Genomic DNA, 23,263 nt, shown 5'->3' on the forward strand with positions numbered 1-23,263 from the left:
CAAAAAGAGACACATTTATGCTCTGAATTAACACTTGACTATGTGATGTGTTTTTTCTTTATATGTTTTAAAATGTACTTTGACACCAAAAGAATTTTTAGTATTTTATTCCATGGTTGAATATAAAGGCAAAAGTTCAAGTTTTCACACTGACAGGATTCAGACTTCAGCCACACTCGGAAACAATGAGTTTTTTTGTGCTGAACCACAGGCCCCCTTTGAGTCGAAGCAGAGAAAGTCTGCGAAGTAAATTTTCTATAATGATGGAGTGAATGAGACCGTCTGTGATGGAGCCTCTGTCATAGACGTGAGTTCCTCTCCAATAGCTCCTTTCCTTCTACGAGTTTTTCTTCAAACAAAGTGGAAAAGATGAGCACAAAGAAGAAGGGGTAATGGCGCCGCATGAGCTCTCCTCTATGCCGGCTGGTAGAGAAGTCCCACCGAGTTTTTGTCATCCAGCACTTCCACAGACACACTCTTCAAGACAAGCAGCAAGAGACCCCCAGACTGACGATACAGCAGGCATCTCCCACCACACACTAAATATAGGGAGGGAGCAGAAAATGTTTGCATTTTTGTGGAAGTTTCTCAAAACAGAGGCCGTCTCATCCAAAAAGCAACAGTTACCTATGATGACAAATACTTTGCGGAGACTGGGTCTGCAGCAACAGTCGCTTTAGTAAGTTGTCAGTAGCATCGGTGACATCAGAGAGTAAGTAGTGCAGAAACCACATGATGAAATCCAGAAGGATAATGATAATCCCTGAGCTTACAGTAGTGTGAGAGAAAATTTTTCACTTAGATCCTCATGCAAACACTCGAAAGCATTCAACACTTCTTCAGCTCTGCTTTCAAGAAAGGATGAGACAAAACTCACAGCCATGGTGAAAAGAAAGCACACCCTCTGTCAGTGAAAAATCATCTGGTTTTTACCAGGCCTTAAAATTAGGTAAATGCAGCCTGACACGAACAACACCTGACATATTACACTGTCATCGTTTGTTTAACTAACATTAAGGCAAAATTGAAATGCATTGTCTAAAAAAAAAAAGTGCACCTCATGATTCAGCCATAACTTGAAGTAATCATTTTTTGAATTACTTTAGAAGTCTTGCACATCATTGTGGAGGAATTTTGGCTCATTCTTCTTTGCAACATTGTTTCAGTTCATGGAGGTCTGCAGCCATTCATTTATGCAGAGCTCTTCTAAGGTCTTGCCACAGAATTTCAATCAGGCTGAGGTCTGGACTTTGACTTTTCCCACTAATCATTTTTCTGATTGTAGAATGATTCACTTCAAACTGTTTTGAGATGGTCTTATAACCCTCCCCAGACTGATGGGCAGCGATTGGTTCTATGAGATCACTGCTGATGTCTTTCCTCCTTGGCATTGTCTTAATCCACTCCTGAATGCTGTAGACCAGCAAAATGCCAAAACATCTGCTCTTACAGTCGTGGTGACGCTTGCTGATAATTACTTAATGATGTGGATCTGATTAACAGCACCTGGCGGCTATTTAACCCTTTAAATTCCTATTTATTCTAAGCAGTAAGGATGTGCATGGACTGCTCATGAATTTTGGCTTAGATTGTATAATAATGACACAGTGTAATATGTCATGGGTCATCTGAAGTTGCATTTATCTAATTCCAAGACCCACTAAGGACCAGACCATACTTATATGCGTCCTGGTATATAAAACCTTAGAATTTAAGGAGGATGTACTTTCTTTTTTATCAAGACTGTGTGTGCCTCTCTGTTCAACCTCATTTTCTTGTATTTTATTACGCTCACTAAAACAGCACGGTAGACAAACATTTCTGTAATTCCATCTCCCTTGACCATCACTAGTCCATCAGCAGAGTCCTGCATTAGATTAGGTTTGTTTGCTCCTGCAAATATTAAGACATGAAAATGGCCAAAGAGCAACTTGCTGGGGAGTCTGAACGTGTACAATTCAATAGAGACGATGGAAGTCAGGAGCCATCTGGAGAGGATACAGCTCTAATGATTGACTGTAACACCAGCAGCAGAGCAGAACCTGAGAGCTACAACTGCTCGGATTATTGCACAAGTCTGTCACAGAACAACTCAGGAGGTGGCTAGACAGAAAACAATATTGGTCAGGGCCTAATCAGACCTGATTTTATAAATGCTTCCAAACAAAATGAAAAACCTGACGCAGAATGAGGCTTAAAAGAAGTGCGAATGACAATCCTTGAAGGATAACGTGACGCTACGGTACATTGCTCTCTGAAATGATTGCTTTAGGTTGACAAAACCTTCTAAAAAAACCAAAAAACCAAAACAGCGCCACAATGATAAATGTAAATGAATAAAATATATACATAATAGCTTTTTCTTTGAGTATAAAATATTTCCACACAGTGCAACTGGAGTTTCAAGGTCACTCCAACTTACAACACTGGAAAGACCGAAATTATTTCTTTGAATTTTTTTCTGCTGCATTTGTAGAAAAGTCACAGAAATAGGCATGCAGATGCAAACAACTCTTATTCTACTTATACAATCAGCAGCTATTACTGTGAGCATAAAAAACAGCCACTCTGGGATAAAAGGTAGATTACAGGGCAACTCTAAACTAAGCACAGCTATTGTAAAGACCAACAATTACATTTTAACAAGCTAGGATGCAAGTGAATGTAACTCTGGAGCTAAGCCGTCAGTAAAACAGCGGGAAAATACTGGAGCTACATACTATGCATTATTATCTTCAGCCCATGGTGTATTATTATTTTGAAAGGTAGATGTTGTATGAATGGAGAGCTGAGAGTAATTCCCGACTTCAGCAGTTCTCAGGACTGTTCAAACTGCAGCATTAAAGCATGTGTGCAATGAGAAAATGTTAACTGGCTAAACCGCTCCACACCCCACCTCCTCTGCCACCTCTTTACATCCTGCATTGACACTCTCAGCAAAACATCAGCCTTTTATCCCTGCCTGACTGAGAGCAAGGTCAGTTCCCTTCATGTCCAATGTATGCCTCTGGATACCATCTGGAACGTGGAAAGTTCAACAGCGGGGCATGTAATGGCAAGAGAGGGCCTTTTTAATCAGCTATGGATTTAAATTCTATATTTCAGCCATTCACAAACTAAATTTATATTTAGCTCCACAAACTGAGAGCAACCAAGCTCAAATGTGTTACAAAGGAAACAGGAAATAGTCAGCCACCATAAATACTGTACATCTTTATTATGACTTAATTTACAAAAAACACAGTGCAGACTTTTTTAAATGGGCAATATGTAATTTGTTTTAAAAAACTGATAAAAATTTCAAAAGATAGCGTTTCATTTTTCACCTTCTCTTGAAAATGTAGCTATCAGGCTACTCCAAATATGTATATACACTGTGGTATTCACTAAAGTTAGCACTCTAAAGTAAGCTAAAGCTAGCCGGTACAATGGTGAAAAAAAGCAATAAGAGGACAAATCAGTTAACATAATGACAAAAGTTGTAAAAGGTCCCTTATGAAAGGTTAATTAATTTAAATGGACTAGCCCTTGTATAGCGTCTTTCTACTCAGTTGCGCACTGAAAGATCTTTCTACTGCTGTCTCATTCACCCATTCAAACACACATTCCATTGTTCGCACTCGGTTTGATCCATTGGGAGTAACTCGGGTTTGCTATCTTGCAAAGGGTGCTTTGCATGCTTCTGCATGCAGACTGGAGGAGTCAGGGATCCATTCACTGACTGTCCAGTTGGTAGACAACACGCTATATCACTTGAGCCATCCCGTTTAATATACAATCTTATATCATAAATCCTTTTTGATTTGTTTTCCAACAAACTTTACGACAAAGTGCAAAATTCCTGCATACACTGCAGGATTTGCTCTTCAGGTTTGTCAACCTTTACAAGCTTTATACATTAATAAAGTTAATCTAGGAGCAGTTTTCTAAATTCAAAGAGAAAACACTGGAAGACATTTTCTTGTTAGATGACATGGCTACTGAATTTAGCAAGGCCAGCTGGGCTTAGGGATAGCAGACTTACTTTGTGTTGAGCAGGCAGATGAGGTGTTGCAAATTCAAACAACAGAAAAAAAAAGAAAAGAAAAAGAAAAGCACATTCTGGAAGCTCTTTGTAAGCCATCCAATGTTTCATGTATAAACACTGAAATATGTCCCCAAAAAGATGCAAAGCAACAGAATGAATTTCTGCATAGAAGCACTTCACTAAAGAAATTACAGATGATTTTGATTAGCAGCTATAATTACATGCCTTCTTACAGTATCTGATTACAGCTACATTAATTTTATAATTGAATTACTCTATTACATATAACCAGTTACTCTCCAACACTAAAAACAATAAAGAGTTCTTGGCAAGTGGCCACTGGAGAGCAGCATGAGCTATGGTTTTTAACCTACCTCCACTGCACTTATATACCTTCATGCACTGATTACAAAATACCCTACCCCAACCACTGGCGTTAGGTGACTAGAGACGTGGTCGCTGCAGTAAGATGAAATTGTGAAACTTCCTGTGCTGGCTGTGTGATTTCTATGCTGTAGCAGACAAGAAAACCAGAGATTCTGATGTCCATATGAAACAGAAATTAAAGAAACAAAAGTAGCACCAATCAGGATCTTGAGTGGCCACTTCTTGCTGTTGCAAAACAACAGAGACTCTTCCCAGAGTAAGATATGACGCATATTGTTGCTTTAATAGCCCTTGGTTATTAATCTGAAAATCACATGGAGCCACACAGACACCCTTTGTTCAGCTGAAGCTAATATGGTACACTGATGCAAAAAAAAAAAAAATTAAATACTCAAGGAATGCCAAAAGAATGATGGGTTGGGCATATTTGATCTATTCTTAGAAGGAATATATAGCGCAACAATACACTAGTACACTACGTTTACATGTCTTTCAGAGACTATATCAAATTTTGTATCAAGGTGTCCTTTCACCCATTTCCTTGCAGAAAAAAAGTCACTGCACCAATCTGAATGCAATTCAAATAATTAATAAGTCAAAGGCTTTCTTCTCCACCCTTATCATTTCCTCCACATGTTTCATAAATGAATTAATCATTGCTCATGCAGGACATAGCAATCAATGGACAGCATGATAAAGCTGCACTGACCCTTGCTATTTTAAGTTCAGCAGGATTATTATGAACAAGCTGTTATAAGAGGTTTGCACAGTACTATTTTAACTAATGGGCTGGTAGTCAAGCAGTGCTTGTTGATTACGATTAAAAAAGCATTAGACCCAGAGTCTAAAATTAGAGACATTCACAGTTACATCAACTTAGTTTTTTTTCAGCTACATTTATAAAAGAACCTTGCAGCTGTAACCCATTGTGTGGACTATAGGATTTGCTCTTGGGTGATGCACACTGCTGTAATGCAATTTGTAGGTACAGATACTGACAGAAATTATGATTCTTGTCCTTGTTGTAAGAAGAGAGAGAACAGCTCCTCTTACACTAAAAATATCCAGTGAAGTAGAGCGTCCTCCAGCAGCTCTGCTTCAAAAGGATCCACAGCAGAAACAGAGCAATACATCTAACACTTTCTCCCTTATTTTTAAAAGCAAATGGCATTCACTTACACTTGTAGCTGACAGGGGATAAAAAAAAAACAAAAAACATCTTTACAGTTCTTTATTCTATTTGAAGGTTAGACAAGCACTCAATACATTAGCTGGTAAATTGAGAACTTGGGCAAGTGCATCCTTATGCCAATTTTTCTAAGTTACACTGACATGTCATTAGGTTAGGAGGTCCAGCAGTTTGGACTCAGTACAACACAGAAAATATTCTGAATGTACCATCCCTCATTTAGAGATTTGAAGAATTGGCTTCCTAATCAATGGAGGCGGAAACAGCTTCTGTAGGAGGAGAACTCCACCCTCCCAGCTGGACTCAGTCAACCAGTGAGTTGGTCCTTTAGTCAATCAGTCAGTCAGTCCTTGAGCCATTCACTAAGTTGGGAGACTGACTGTGAGTTGGCCTGGCTTCGCAGTGGGAGCAGTTAACTGTGGCTCAGGCAGATGTTGCCCAAACATTTTTATTTCATGACATACACTTATGGATACAGATCAGTCCTCAACAGAAAATCTTACCCCACAATGATTTCATTATCATTATCAAGCACCGTTTTAGCCATAAAAATCTTAATGAGAATTTACACTAAGTGGCCTCTACTCCACTGGCCTAAATCTGCTTTTTGTCTGATAACAACTATGGCAGACAAAGTGATGCAATAACATGAAATGGGGACTATGTTTGGAGTCAGTAGTTCAGCGTTGTGAAATTTCAAACGAACATAAAAATAGTGCAAAAGTGAGGTAGAAAATTTCCTTTAAGTATCAAAATTTAGAAAAATATTTAATTATTTAAAAATGGTAATAATTAAAATCTGCTCAGCTCGTGCTGAAGAGTGAGTAACAAGTAAATTCTTTACATATTTATCCAATGTCACAGATACATATTTGGGTACGTGATCGTTGTATTTATGATTATTACGACAATAAAATACAGAACAGGTGTTTGTCAAGTACATTCAACCACTCAATCCATGCAGGTGTGCCTATTATGCACTGCTCACTGCCGACCATATGGTGGGTTTGAGGGTTTCCAGATTGAACATATTTTTCTATGTTGAGTCTGGAAAGCATTAATTCCACACAATTAAATCCAGAATATAATTTAATACCAGAAAAATACAATGGACGTTTTTTTGTTTTTGTTTTAATAATCCACAAATATAGCTGAATTATTGCCCTAAATTTAGAATCACCAATTAACCTAACACGTAAGAGGAATCCAGAGTATCCCCAGGAAACCCACACACCCACAATGCAAACATGCAAATGTCCACATGGAAAGGTTAGACAGGCTGTAGTCAGCCAAAAACTAACATGTTCTTCTCCTGATATCTACGGTACAATCAATTAAAAAAATAAAGAAAGAAAGAAAGAAACATTTAGATTCCTCAAATCCTTGATGAACTTTGTGCCAGAGTTCAAAAGCCCAAACCTTCAGAAAAACATGCACATATCACCTTCATACCCAGTCTCACAAAAATTATCATGGATTTTTGTCCAATATTAACAGTCAAAATTAGTGCAAAGCCACCAATACAGAGATCAAGTAATATCAAAGCAACATTTTGATCAGTCAAAACCAAACTTGAATTGTGACTCAGGGTTAAGTAAATGCAAACAAATACAAGGCCCACCATCTAAAGGAACCTTTAAGAGAATCGACATTTTATCAAGATGAACTCTTACAGAAATTTAGTTTAAGCTTGTTACAGCTAGTTGAAATCAGTGTAGAAGACATATTTCAACAAAAGTAAAGAAATAATATTGAAATGGCTGTATTGGCTCAAACACTTTCTAGATCTTGTCAGAAAAACATTTCTCTTCTTGCTGTACAGGCTGGTGCCTACTGCTTTGCCCTCTGATTGCTGCTTTCAGCTATAATCTTGTGTTTAGTTGCTGCTCACAAAAAGAAAGCCAAAAAAAAAAAGTAGTATTGCCTCTCAGTTCTAACATCTCTGTGGTCCCAGCAGCCAGCACAGGTAAAAAAATGACACAAGCAGACTGCTTTTATGTCAAAAAAGGACAGTTTCATTTTAACAGTTTCAACAGTTACCTCTAAACAATCTGGGCTGATCACAGTTTGTCACTTGATGGACATCTCCTACTTCACATATGCATTTTTGCACTCATACTTGCAGTTTTTGATGGCATCACCCTGCCATTTACCCTGTCATCTGAGATATGTCTTGTGTGCAACAGTAATAAAACTCAGTTTTGTTATGCAATCAGCTACTTCACTCAGCTCATAGGAAGAGACATGATGGATGGAGAAACCTCATTTTCTGCTGTATAAAATGAGGTTTGTTTAATTAATGAGGGTCACTTCAACATGGGACAACAGCAACACTTTAGACAGAACATGAGCACCAACAATAACTGATCTGCGCTACATTCCCAAACGTATTCACTTTCCCATCATTGAACTCAGGTATTCCAATCACTTCCATGGCCATAGGTGTATAAAATCAAGCACCATGACAAGCAGACTGCTTCTACAAACACGCGTGATAGAATGGGTCGCTCTAGGGAGCTCAGTGAATACTGTGATAGGATGTCACCGGTGCAACAAATCACTACTAAATATCCCACAGTCAACTGCTATTGGTATTATAAGAAAGTGGAGGCAAATGGGAACAATGGAAACACGGCCATGGGCGCGGTCATTGCAGAGTGCGCAGAGGCCGCCAACTTTCTTTCAGATTAGCTCAAGAACATTGCGTAGAGAGGTTCATGGAATGGGTTTCCACAGAAACAGCTGCATCCAAGCCGTACACCACTAAACTTAATGCAAAGCTTTGGATGCACTGGTGTAAAGCACGCTGCGATTGAACTCTAGAGCAGCGGAGATGTGTTCTCCAGAGTTACAAATCACGCTCCTCTGTCTGGCAATCTGATGGATAGTCTGGGTTTTGGCGGTTGGGAGGACAACCTGTCTGACTGAACTGTGGAAAGTTGTAGGAGGGGCAATTATGGTGTGAGGCACAGCCCTTTAGTACCAGTGAAAGGAACTCTTAATGCTTCAGTATGCCAAGATATTTTTGAAAATTTCATGTTCCCAAATTTCTGGTAACAGTTTGGGGTTGGCCCCTCCTGTTCCAACATGGATAAGTCAGTTTGGTGTGGAAGAACTTGACTGGCCTGCACAGAGTCCTGACCTCAACCTGACAGAACACCTTTGGGATGTTCTCACATATTAAACCCTATGGATTAAAAATGGGATGTCACCTTAATGAGTAATACAAAGTCAAATAAACAGTGTTTTTGTGCCTCTAACAAGCACAACTGGATTTTATCCAGATCTTAATGTCCTTTTGATAAGCATGAATGACATCAGCAGAATGGGCGATCCTAGACAGATCTTAACTCTCGACTGTAATTTGTGACCTTTAGCAAAACGCTGATGAATGCTAAGTTGATGCCAACTTAGTCAATGAGACAGTACATGCCACTGAGCCCTGTGCAAATTGAGGGTCACACATAAGAAAAGGGCAGAGTCAATTTGAATTAACCATTTCAACTACTGTTCTCTAATAACACCCTGTACAGTATCCAATCTTTCTAAACACAAAATAAATTTCAGTACACAGCAAAGTTAAACCAAATCAGAGGGTGTGTTCTCATAGATTCTTTCATCCATATTTTTCAAACATTCTGCTTTGATAGTAGGAATACAGTATATACCAGTGATAAACTATAACACAATTTTAGAACTGGGAAGATTAAGGGGTAGCAAGGAAAAACTCCACAGATGTGACAGTAATTAGTGGAAGAATATGTAAGTACAAGGCCGACGCGGCTCATGAAATCATTGCATCACAATTACAAAGGTCACAATTAAGATGCCAACCCCACTCTAAGTTTCTCAACACCAGTTTCTCTCCTCCCTTCCAACACCAGCATCAAACATATGAAGCCTTTCCAGCTTGCAAGAGCTGTCTGCTGATCAGACAACTGATAATGACAACACTTGTTAAAAAAATGAACAGCACAATTTTTTAATGACAGAAAAACAAATGAGGTGGGATCATGTCTTTTATGTTCGATGATGGCTGCATAGAGCTTGAGACATGTAACACACACAGTGGCACACCCGGACTCTACATGCAAACCCTACAGACTTCACTTATTTAAATATTGAAAATGAATCACCCTCCAGTGGACAATCAAATACAGCAGTATTACAGGATTAAGTATTAGACTGCACTCTCACGACTCTTGCTCCCATGATCGCTCAGTATGTTCTGCCTGGAGTCTCATATCCTCCAAATCAGGTGACTCCAATCTTCTGTCTGTGCTGCCTCCCAACCACTGAGTCACTTTCTCATACTTCAGTAGCCGGCAGTTGCCTACTACCACTTGCATGCTGATTACAGTATCAAGAGCAGTGGAATGGAACATATGCTGGCTGCGCTCCAAAGTGTGATACAGTGAGGGACTCTATCAGCATTTTATATCCTCTGGCATGCTGTAAGGAAGGGATCTTGACACAATGGTAGAGATTCGGTGTTCTGGCTCTTCAAGCAACACAAAACAAAACAAAGGAAAGCAAAGGAAACACACTGTAGCTAAGGGCATCATCAGTAGAATAATTAGTCTAGTTGTAAAGTATTAACCCTTAACCCTTATTAACATAATAGTAATAATAATTACTGAACTCACTAATAGTTACTAATATGATTGTAATGTATGCTTGTCTGTTCCCAAACTCCTCCTAGACACATTTTTATCAAATGAAACTTGGTGTTTTAACTGCCTAGGGCAACAGGATTATCAACATCTCTGTTCAAATCCTTACAAATTCATGTATTGTGTGTAGTAGCTGATATCAGAAAAAAGGCACCCCCAGTCTGGTAAAAACCAACTGTAGGAGGAGTTTTGCTAGTAATAATAATAATCAAAATGGTCTGTGTAAGTAATATCTACTGTTGACAGTGAGCGAAACTATGTAGTTATGTGAGAGAAGGTTCAGGGAGAGGCTATGTTGTTGGCCCATTGTTTCCAGATCGCCAACTCTGCCCAAGTTGCCATGGCTGCTGCCGTGCCCACCTTTTCCTGGACATATAAGGCTGGACAGCAGCAGAAGGAGCAGCCACCATCACCCCTCTGCCCTCTGGTCCAAGGCTGCATCTTCTTCTGCGGTCATCTGGGTGTAGGATAGTCTGCAGTTATTAAGCCCCAAGCCTAACTGATCTCCTGCCTTTTGCCCCCGTATCAGGGGGCGTTGGGGCTTAAGAGGTTAAGGAATTTAGGTAAAGCTGGCTTTTAAATGTCAACTAGACGAGGTCTAAGCGTGAGCGTCAACAATTTAAGGGCTGCGTCTTCTGTGCACACGACTATACAATCCTGGCTTGATCCACAGGGCCTCGCGGCTATCCTGTCACAAGTATGTTGAGATGTTAAGCAGAAAAAGAGATTGAAGGAGTTGACTTTGATTCACTTTGATAGAGCATGTCTGAAAAATGAAAACACCTTTCAGTGAAAGTGTCATTTCAGTTTCGCTGCTTTGTTGAAGGTTCTGCGGAGAAACATAATATAATATTATGTGTGGAGAGCTGAGCTGTGAGAATGAGAGACTGTCTGTGATATCGCCTAGCGGTGCATTGATCCCTACAGTATAGTGAAGAAGGTGTACATGCACAAAGACCGCCAGACGGACAACGTACAGAGAAGCCACTTAAGTGAGAACCTTTCCCCTCCAGTCAACAATGAAACAGCTTTCATTAGTGCAAACTCTCCTAAAATGATGAATGATTGGTCAATATCTCAAATGAAACTAAAAATTGAAAGCAAACTGTGGAAGACCAAGGCAAACAAGAAAACCCATTATTTAGTTAGCTTGGGAGTACATTCCAGGCACTGTATCATTGTGTGACTCCTCGCAGCTTTGTTTTTCTCTCAGCAAGGACTAAAAGCACTGGAGAATCAAATGTTTAAATTGGCTGGGGAAGGTGTATACAACAATGTGCCCTCACACAAACACTGTACACTTCAGAAAGTTCTATGAGAAGAGGCTGAGTGCAGGAGACCCGCTGACAAATTGGGAGTCTTTTTGAAGAATGTTTTTGAAGCACACAGAAACAGCAAACAGAAAAGGGCAAATTTCAGACTTTTGAATGTGACAAAAGCATTTATAGAAACTTCATAGCCCTCAAAAGTTGCAACCACATTTTCTTTAGAAAAAGGCATTTTCGATTATAAAAAAAAAACAAGAAGGAAAAAGGGGAAGGGGAAAGAGTTCAGTGTATTACCCTCATATTGTTATAAGACTAGAAGCGCAGACAACACATTCTCTCTGGAGTTCCAACCCTAAACAAAAAATCTTTTTGATTAGCTGAAACAAACATCTCTGGCTTAAATCCACATCAGAAACATCTGGTCAACTAACCACCCTCCCACACACAGCGTGGAAATCTTTGGCATATTGTGCAACACGGTCAACTGATGAGAACCATGCTGACTGTTTAAAAGCCTTTTTTGTGTGTGCTCAGCGGGGCAGAGAAGCATCACAGACATGGACCTTCGCTAAGATAGGGAAGCCACATGCTATGGAGTGGAGCATTTAAGGGATGCTGCCATGCTTAGTTAAGGGCTCACAGACTCCCTATTTCATGCTCTACATCTGCTGGTTGCCATGGAAACCCTGGTTTTGGGAATTTGTCAGGTCAGGTGGCTTTTGTCAGCTCCAAAGCAGGACAAAAATGGGTGCAGTGTGCTTAAGAAATCAACTGATAATAAAAAGAGAAGTAGTTCTTAGGATGGTAACTGAACTTACTTGAATGGCTTCGCAAACACTCAGTGTTTTAAGAGACAACCCATCACTGCCACAGACCAGCTGAAGTGTATCTCAAACACTTTTAGTGAACTTTTCTGCAGCTTCTCGCAAGGAATGCAAAACGCAAACAGCAGTAAGAGTTCAAGAATTTCAGGAGAAACCAAGGCATAAACAGGAGAGGCAAATGCAGGGCAAACACTATTATTTCTCTGAATTACAGCTTTTGTGACTCATACAACTATAACTAACAAAAACCAAAGGCAACAATTTTTCTCTGCTTTATACAGTCAACTATATTCCACAGGTTCCCTACTATTTTTGCAGATTTGTGAAAACATTAAAGACTCATGTGTTTTTTATCCGTTGCATTCTTGCAGATTGCTCCAGATGTACACAAAACACAGTTCATTTCACAAAGCAGGATTTTCTATTTACTAAACGTATTTGCGCGAACCACAATAAATGGGTCAGAAACTCAGAAAAGAATGGGCGTGTATGAGAAGGGCTTTACAATTACAAGCTGGTCATTATGACAGCATGGGTGCATTTGGATACCCCAGTGTGGGTTTCATACAAACAGAAGCAGCAGGAGCCGATCATTAGAAGCAGGCGTCTGCAGGGCTGGGTCCCACAAGCTCAGTCGGAGCCTGTGTGAGAGGTTCTCCTTCTCACTGGGGAAGTCCAGAGGAAACATGCCATAAGCCAAGCACTCCCCAGTTCCCCTCTCTTTAACCTGATTACTGTAATGAGCTTAGAGACTGTTGGATGCACAACATCTAATGTGGATGTAGACAAACAACACTGCACTCCCTGACTCTCACTCCTAGCTGAATGCAAAGCACATCATCATGCTGCAACCCTCTGTAGCTAGATGGCCCATTAGCCAGAAAGTGTTAGAGACAGGCGGATCAGAATAGGAAACTGCAATTTTCTTCTGAAGGTGAAACAGGAGGTAAATCAGCAAGAAGCTGTCAAAATGCAAATAAATGATCCTTTCCCCCAAAAAGGCATAAATATATGTACCTGAGTTAAAGCTCTGCACAGAGCCACTTTTCCTTAAGTAGATAACACTGACATCCCGACTATAATTTTTCAGGTGAGGAAGACATCCGTAGCCCTACTGACTATTACAAATCATTCCCAACTCAGTGCCTGCAATAAATAAATAAATGCTGACTTTACTATTATTTGTTCGTCTTACTCATATAAAGTTATGAATAATGATTTCATTTCCTAGGTTTATGATCATGCTTTCACTATACACGCTTACCGTGCCTGTGCAGAAAGTTTAAAAAAAGTTTATTAGTTACTTCATACCATCAGGTTTATTATTGCATTTGCAATGTAGTCTATGTGACTCATGCAGTAAGAAAATGTAATTAAAAATGTAATTATAGTATTTCATCAAAAACAGAAGAACATAAGAACACATTAAGAAGGAACAAAATTTAGAAGATCAGGGCACAGCTGTTCATTTTCAGTGTTGTAGTGCATTTCACTTTTCCAGAAGTGAAAGTATGTTTAAGCAACAGTGTGGGGGGTCCACAGAAATACGTTTTACTTTCATACTATTCAAGTCTATAAATAATTATATGATAATTATAATTTTGTAATTGTAATTTATGTCATATATTTAACATACAATATAAATTTCATATATTTTGAACTGGTGAGGCAAAAGAAACAAGATTTTTTTTTAAATGGGTTTAATTTTACTCAAAACATATGAACCACTATTTATAAAAATGCAAATACATGTATAAAAGAACAAAAAAATCTATAAAAGAGTTAAATTGATGGCTTCATCAAACCTAAACTCAGTTAACTAAAACTGACCAAACTCACAAGAAACAACACACAAAAAGGAGAAAACCTCTATACATTAACTGGTAGAGGAAAGGACATGAAGGCAGATACTTACTAGTCATTATTACTTCTCACTAACAGGAAAAAGTCTGATAGGCTTATAGCCTGTTACATAACATATTTAGTTTCAGGGAAGCTATGTTTTCATGGAAGATGTGATTTTTGGCAAATTCTTATGCAGCAGAACGATCACAATTCATAAGAAACTGACATCATCAACTGACATCAAACCCTGACATAATTTCCCAGGTCGCACTGCTAGTGCAGTGAAAATTAACCTAACCAATCCAATTAATCTATCCCCAACAAACTGCATGTCTTTGGACTGTGGGAGGAAGCCGGAGTACCACGCGAACACGGGGAGAACATGCAAACTGCACACAGAAAGGCCCTGGCCTGATGGTGGAATTAAACTCAGGACCTTCTTGTTGTGAAGCTAACCACAGTGCAAATTATTGCAATGCGGCACTTAAATGCAACTGTGTGGGGTTTTTTCCAAGCTGGTTAGTGCATGGTTTTGAACAGATGGCCACATATCGTCTTTTTCCCATTTACAAAGACTAGCTTTAGACAGGTTTGTTTAAAGCAACACTGATTTATATTTATGTGCATCTAACGTCTGTCACATTTATTGAATTTGTCCAGAGTAATACAATTACTTAAGTGTCACATCAGTTAGCTCCATAGGAAACCAAATGGGCCCAAAAGGTCACAGGTTCATGCCTGAAGTTGACACGTGTTTTAGTTTTTAAATTCTTTCCATTGAAAGTGTTTAAGAATAAATAAGAGATGAGAATTTTCTAGAGAGTCTAACAAGGATGCTCAAGGCAATGTTCAAGGTGAGATCTATGTTGGTTCAACTTTTATCTCAAAAGTACTTTTTAACCTTTGACTGGACATCGACAAAAAACACCAGCTGTTAGTTGTTTAAAGCAAAAATAAGTAAATAAAATGCCTTATTTGCTATTGCTGTGATCCACATTGCTGTAGTTACTGACTGATTCAAGTTCACGGGTTAAATTGGCACAAAATCAGACATGCAGTATCTGAGGCTGATCATCCTTTCATTGAACATAGCATATCAGTAAGTGCATTTCCAGTTAGCTGCCTTATCAATATATCAATCAAGCCACAGCAGTTAATCTGATTATAACTGTGTACTCAAATAAACTGATGTGTTTCTTAGATGCATATGTATGCAAATTTTGCTCAGTCCAGTAAGAATCTATATTTCTCATATAGCCTAGATGCCATTGGGGAAGCTAAATGGTTTTGCTGGTCCCTGAACGCTTATCCTCTTAAGAGACCCTCTTACCCTCTGTGAACCGAGCTCCAAGCGATCTTCTTTGAATGATGGTGCCGTTTTCCAAGAGAAACGACTGATTTGTGAATGCAAAGAATTAATGTTCCCTCGCAAGGATGCCTTTCTGCTCACAGGCACTTTTCTGTGCTTTCATCTCACGTGCACACACCTAGTTTTTATGTGCACAGGTTTCAAGACTGAAAATGCCACAGTTTTTTACCCTGCCTGTCAACGACGAAGCTTGTTACAAAGGATGAAGTGACTACAAGAACAGCTGAGAGCATCCTGTTCACAAAAAGGTATTCTGCCCCTTCTGCTACATTCAATACCCATTAAAATGCAATAATTCAGAGTTTAGACAGCCTGCTCTATAAAGATACAGAGGTTACTTCCTGGTTTAATTGTTGCTAACAAGTATAGGAAAATGTATCACTGGTAGATTTCCATTTAATAATCTAAAAATCTGTCTGTGCCTGAGGATATTACATCCCCTGAGCTACACCACTCATCCCCATGCTCTGCAGGTTAGCTCTAACCTTCTGAAAGATTCTCATGATTTCTTAAACATACCACCAAAAACAAATTGTGTCAGTTTGCCCGATATATATAATGACTCAAACTGAAACACTGTCAGAAAAACTTGTTAAAAAAACCCATAGAAACTGTGTAGGTTTCTCTCCAGTGATCGGTAAATGACAAATCCTGTGGGAGTGAAAAGGATCTCTGCAACGATGTTAACAGAAAAAGACATGCTACTCCTTGAATCTTAATCACAGCACGTAACAAAAGGGTCATTTATCTTTTTGTGAAATGACATTTAGCATCACACTTTTGTTCTCCAATCTTTTTCTTAAATTGCATCTAGGCGAGTGCATCATAATATGTTAAAGATGAGCCTTACTATAAGAACAAAAACAACAAAATAACATCTACTTGCCACACCTGTCACGCTAATCTCGTACTACTGCCTATTAAATAATGTCTACTTTAATTATGCTTTGCATTTAGTCACTCCACACTGAAATATTGTTGCGTTTGTGACATGGTTGCCAACTTTCAGCTACCAGATGGAGAGAAAATTCAGGGAAAGTGGCCAAGATGAGTGGAGTGGTAGAGTGAGCTAATTTGAAAGTTCTAATAGTAATTTGGGTTCACCCATAAAGTCCTGTAACACAATAATACACTATAAATGATTAACAATAACCATCACATATCTGCTTTCTGTGTTACTGATAAAAATCTTGATTTACTAAACACTAGAGCAGTCAATATGTTATGATTATATATAGTTAGGAGAATGCATCCATAAACACAATAATATTTTAATGTTGAAAACAGAGTCCCACAACCAGCTGGAAGCAACAAAAAACAACTCCATTCCACGGAAATTCACCTTTCCCCTAATGCATTAAACTTCCCCACAATATAGTTACAGATGTTCCTTTTGGGAGCGGGTTCGATATTGCAACACTGGAGTAATTTTCCTGAAATTGGTAGAGTGATCAACTAACACTTCCAGTTATAAAGCAAAACACTTGTCCTTCAGCAGCTTCTCATTTGGTCTGTGGTGCTGTACTGTTCACAAACACATGCATAAAATCTACAACTTTATCATGTTTGTCAGATTTCAAGTAACAAGCTGTGCCTGTGTTGTTGTTAGTAGATTACTTGCATCCTCACAAGTGGTATTTGTTTGCTGCCCCACGTTAATTTGCGGTCCCCTTGGCACACTGCGTTGGTCATTAATGAAATCAACTTACTGTATCTGAGTTTATAAATAAACACAATGTTCTGCTTTTCTCCATTAATTTCAGAGACAATATCTATTCCAGATGTTGACCTTTCTGTTCACTATTGAACAGCTCAAAGTCAACAACTGGGGTGCAAACAGTTAGCATGGACGAATGTAAATTTGGAAGATTACAAAGGTTTCTTTCATGGCATATTCTCATCATCTGCTCCTAATTTCTTCATACACAAAGTTAATTTGCTCACTCAGCGGAGCAGATTTTTCGATGACACACGTGCAACAAATCAGACTTTACATCACACTCCCATTTCTTAAAGCATGAGACGTGCAGTTCATCAGCATTATGTGTAATTTTTCAAGTGGCTGATTGCCACAGTTATTATACCCATGGTCATTCTCAGGCCCGCATACGGCTGTCAGTTATGAGGTACCCATCGACTGTATAGCTAAGCAAATTGCCACGGAGTGTCATGCTTTCTGAGATTCACTAATTAGCCCAATGAATTCTGCCACCATAGCGCACAACTCATTAATGCTGACATGGGCTTCTAATTAGTTAAATGGGGGCACTGAGCCAGCTGATAACTTGAATACTTATTATTTCTGCTTTTTGAGTAACTATGATAACAGTCCATTATCTACACAAAACAATACCTCAGAAATTGTATGTTATCCGCACCCTTTTCAGAATAAATGTTATTTTCAATAACTGCTTTCCACAGTTTGCCATTAAATGAGAAATGAGAAGTGTGGCAGTGGTGCCTGATCAGAACATGACAATCATCTGCCACAGAGAGATGTCACGGAGACAATTTCAAGGAAAAACTACAGCAGGTAGAAACAAGATGCCAAAACATCAAAAACATACAAACAAAAATCAAAGGACATCAGATGGATGATTATCTACCTTGACTAAAAATATCAGCTGTCTATACTATATGTACATCATTCTAAACAGTCAAAATAGAGCGTCTTTCTTTTTCTCTCTTGATCTGTTCTTAACCCTAGAACACTATCGCTATAAATAGTAACACCATCACTAATGCCGGGTGATTTTTACCCGATATAATATAACCAATAAAAAGTAATCAAATATATCAAAATATGACAACACATGACAAATTAGAGTGGTCTTCTTTTACTTTCAACTGTGCCATGTCTAACAAAATGAAAAAAAACCCTCCTAAAACAAAATAATGACTCTGGAAAGCTGGTCTTTGGTCCACCCATTCCTGGGACATTTGAGACTTCCCTGGTGAATGCACAGGCTCCTCGACACGCAAACAGCTGCAGGAGAGAGAAATCATGTAAATGTATTTGCTCGGGTGTAAATCACCCAGCGATAGTGTTCTAGGGTTAAGAACATTTGGGCATTATCAACTTGTCATGTTAATCTTCCACATTCTTCCTCTTGGGGATCATAAAGTTAGCAAAGAATGAACTAGAATATTTATTCTAAGGTCTAGAAACTGCGTAAGTATTTATTGTAATGCACTCCATCTAATACATTATTTCTCCAAACCATATGTTTGTTTAATGGCACGATCAAAAAGAAAGATGAGCAATAGAGCTCATAAGATTGTTTGTGAAAGTCAACACAGAAGCAAGCAAAACATGTTTACACCTTTTGGCTGCACTTTTTTGTTGTAAATGGTTTCCTCTCAGCAACTTTTGAACCCGGTGTTAATAATTTTTCACAGTCTTATTGTTTACATTAAAAACTGTCTCATCATTAGTTGTCAGTCACCTGTAAAGTTTGTGATTTTAAATACACGATGCCCTCACCAGCCACTTCATTAAGCATGCCTTTCAACTGCTCATTAACATAAATATATAATCACACAATGATATGACAGGAGCTCAAAGCATTTAAGTATGCAGCCATGGTCAAGATGACCTGCTGAAGTTCAAACTGAGCATCAGAATGGGGGAGATTTAAGTCATTTTGAACGTGACTTGGCTGTTAATATAGAAACTCTTGATCTACTAGGATTATCCCACACGACCATCTCCAGGGTTCACAGAGAATGGTCTAAAATAGAGAAAATATCCAGTGAGGGGCAGCTCTCTGGGAAAAATGCCCTGCTGCCAAAAATCAGAGAAGAATGGCTGGACTGCATTGAGCTGACAGGAGGGCAACAGTAACTCAAATAGCTACAACCAAGGTAGTCAGAAGAACATCTCTGAATGCACAACATGTCAAACCGTGAAGCAGATAAGGTACAGCAACAGAAGACCACACCAGTTACCACTTCTATCAGCAAAGATCAGGAAGCTGAGGCTACAATGTATATATTTAATATAGAAAATGTGAAAAATTATTGCAACATTTAGATAGTATAGGCAGAATTTAAATACCACAAGAGCATGAATCCATCCTCCCTTGTATAAGTGGTTCAGGCTTGTGCTGGTGGTGTAATGGTGTGGGGAGATTTTCTTGGCCCACTTTTGCCCCTTAGTTGCAATTGAGCATTGTTAAAACATCACAGCCTACCTGAGCATTGTTGCTGACCATGTTCAACCCCCCCTTTATAAACACAGTGCACCCATGTTCTAGTGGCTGCTTTAAGCAGGATACTGCATCATGTCAGAAAGCCCAATTAATCTCAAACTGATTACTTGAACATGACAGTGAGTTCATTGTTCTCAAACGGCCTTCACAGTCACCGGATCTCTATCTAATAGATCACCTTTGGGTTGTGGTGGAATCGGAGATTTGAGTCAGTGATGTGCACCCGACAAATCTGCAGCAACTGTGCGGTGTGACGTTTAGTTCAATCTGTGTAATTAAGAATTAAGCTAGTTCTGAAGGCAAAAATGGGCTTAGCCCAGCCAGACAAGCTATAACTAATAAGGTGGCCAGTTAAAAAAACAAAGAAAGAAAAGAGAAAAGAAAAAAATCTCCCCGTCTGAAACGATGTGGGTTAACGAGACAAAAAATTATGCTCCAAGCATCTCCAAAAAGAAAAAAAAAACTTATCCCATGGTACCGAGGGTCATCTCCGCAGTTCCCTCTTAAACTCCAGCATCTAATTGTGAAGCTGAGCACACAGCTGTGACACTGCAGTTGGATACAGATTTTTTAATCTCTTCTTTTATATGATATCATCATGTAATCTCCATCAAGCTACCCAGGGAGCAGGCAAAGAGGCAGGAAATGAAATCAATGCTGTGTCTCTGCACTGGGTGTTACTTCATTAGTATGGGCACTACAGATGTAGCAGTAAATCTGATTTATGAAAGGGTGACAACAAAGAAAGCCACAGACGAAGGGGTCCACAGTAGACGAAGGAGACACCCGGTGTTCTCCCCACAGCCTTACCTGTGTTTAACAAGGAAAGAGAGTGGTTTTCTAATGAAGAACACACTTTTCATACAGCTGCAACCAGAGGTCAATTTATAAGCATGGTATTAACTTTCATGATGAAAACTATTTTATATGAGCAAAAAAGGCTGGTGTTTTGTTAATATGATCTGTAAATTATGATGATCAGAAAGTTTTATAATACTAGTTGGTGACAAATTAACAATACATTTTATTGTCTTCACATTATCTTTATAACATTTAATAATGTTTGGCATCCACACATTCCTCTTCTTTGTGCATGGAAAGGTCTGTTATCCTAATTATTCCCCAAGTATATTTCATGTGCTATATGCATGCTTCAGTTTTCTAGGAATCTCTACATTTTATTGCAAATGCAAGGTTTCTAACTGAACCCAAATGATTTGGTGGGTTGGCTATTGACTACTCAAAGAACGGCACTGGCATATTTTCCCCTATAAAGCCCTTTTGGGTAAGCTTCCAGTTGACTCCTGCACCCTTCTCTGTCCCAGTTACCAGACATGCTCTTTTAAACTGTTTCTTTTTGATGTATGTATGACAAGTTCTGACATACCTTGGGAAAACTGCATTTTCTTCTTGTGCACCTCGATCGCGTAGTTATTTACAGAAAGACCTAAATTTAAACATGCTTCTATCTCTCGTTGAAAACATATTAAGGAATCTAGGGAAGAAGACTTTGAGGCTTGTTTCTTTTGAGAAGCCACTTTTTGAGATGTTTTGGGTTGTATGGCTGCTTCCTTGTCCATCTTTGTCTTGTAAAATATATTATGAGCTTATCTTCTAAATAGGTAATAATAGTTAATATTATGCTCATAATATATAGAATAAATTAATACCTGAGATAATACCTAAGAACAAAAAAATCTATTGGAACATAATAAACACAGTTATTAAAACATTCATTTAAATGAGTTTTAGGAAACAGAGCAAGAGGTTAAAGAACAATCGATTAAGCACCTTTTGGAGATGTTACAGTCACAGAAAACTATACAAACGCTTTCTCACAGGGGAAGCATTGTATACCCTTGATACGACATACCATCCCCTTCAAACACTGAGATTCCAGCTGATTAGTTGTGCACTCCCATGGGACTAAGAAGTGTAATTCAATTAGTCCTACGGTTCTGCACCGGAGAGAGGGAGACAGATCTATCTCACTGGATGACACCCAGGATGTGCTGTGCTGGTGTATGCACCGAAAAATTGGCAGCAGATCAGCCTGATGGTCTGAATTAGATAGTGTCATTTGCTAAAAGACTGCTAAGAACACCAAAATGCAGGAATATATCTAATAGCATCTCGAAGATGTTGCTCCTTAAATGCCCTTAGCGATCATGAAAAACATTACCAACACAAAGAGGGACTGAATGAGAAGCGTTTCCAGGCCGAGGCTAACAGAGAGCCTCGGCCAGCCTCGCCTTACATGACAAGCCAGCCACATTCTAAGCAATGCCTCTGAGCTTGTGCCATGAGTCGAGGATGCTGTCTCCCACTGAAGTTGCATACAGATCGCCCTTTCAGAGCACAGCCTCCTCCACTGTCTCTTTGTCCCTCCTCCCTGTGGGGAATTTATAAAGCTTCACAGTGCCTCACTCCATGAGATTCCTGTAATTTATGACAGCCTTTTCCCAGGCACAGAGAAATCAAATCAAACTGTAAATATAGTGCATGTTTCCCAGTATGAGCTCTTCACAGAGACCATAGATCACAAATAAATGCCAGAGATCCTGACAGTCATTAAATAACAGCATCAATAATCCCACATGTGGCAGCAGTACATTTGATTTCAGATTATGAAAAGGGCAGAAAGCATAGCTAATGAATGAGACACGCCAGAAACAAACCAGGAGAAATTCAGCATTACCAGAGGTATCAAGCCCCCAAAAAATCATTGAAGTCATTCTGTTTTTAAAGGGACGATCAGCAAAGAACCAGTTGCGCTCATTTGTACTAGAACGACCTTTGACCCGAGCCTGGCACAGACACACTTGGGTATGTTATATGACACCAGATCAGCCAGACCAAAAGGAGAGTGTCATCTTGTGGGTATAGCCTCACAAGTGTAGCGTGTCCACTGCGGGTGGGCAGCCGCCCTCCATTAGCTGCAGCTCCATCAATCTCTGTGTCTGTGGAAATTGAAGACTCAACGGAGAGAGGGAGAAGCAAACAGCTGCCATATAGTGGACTGAACAGATGGTAATGGTGGCAAAAAAGTAACACCATATCATTTTAAACATCCACACAGCATCTCAATTTGGGAAAAGAAAAGACGCATGTCTGCCACTTCGACAAAATACACTTCTCAGGCTGCCTAATGTACTGATGCTTGGCTTTTGCATGACATTTTATCTTGCATATATTTGGAAGAGCGCAACGCATGCAATTTGTTCACATTTGTCACTATGAGAAAATGGTTTGATGATTCCTTGCGTAAAGTGAGCAGTGCATATAGAGCCATCTATTATCAGCATGACAATTTATGGTTCAGTAAAGCAGTTTGTGTATATTGTTGAACAGTAAATGCATAAAAACACAATACCAAAGTCTTATCTGTATCGCAGCAGCAGTTTTGGGGAGGTTAAAACAGAAAAAAATGACAGGCATTATTTATAAAAAGACACAGAAAATGGGAAAGA

The 23,263-nt window shown here is 39.1% G+C and overlaps 1 protein-coding gene across 3 annotated transcripts in view; it reads right to left on the reverse strand.

Moving 5' to 3' along the window:
• Nucleotides 1-23,263, reverse strand: part of tln2b (talin 2b) — an 86,119-nt gene that overhangs the window by 50,025 nt on the left and 12,831 nt on the right. The gene's annotated exons all lie outside the window — the stretch shown is intronic.

This window comes from Oreochromis aureus, linkage group 7 (assembly GCF_013358895.1).
Source record: "Oreochromis aureus strain Israel breed Guangdong linkage group 7, ZZ_aureus, whole genome shotgun sequence".
NCBI lineage: Eukaryota > Metazoa > Chordata > Actinopteri > Cichliformes > Cichlidae > Oreochromis > Oreochromis aureus.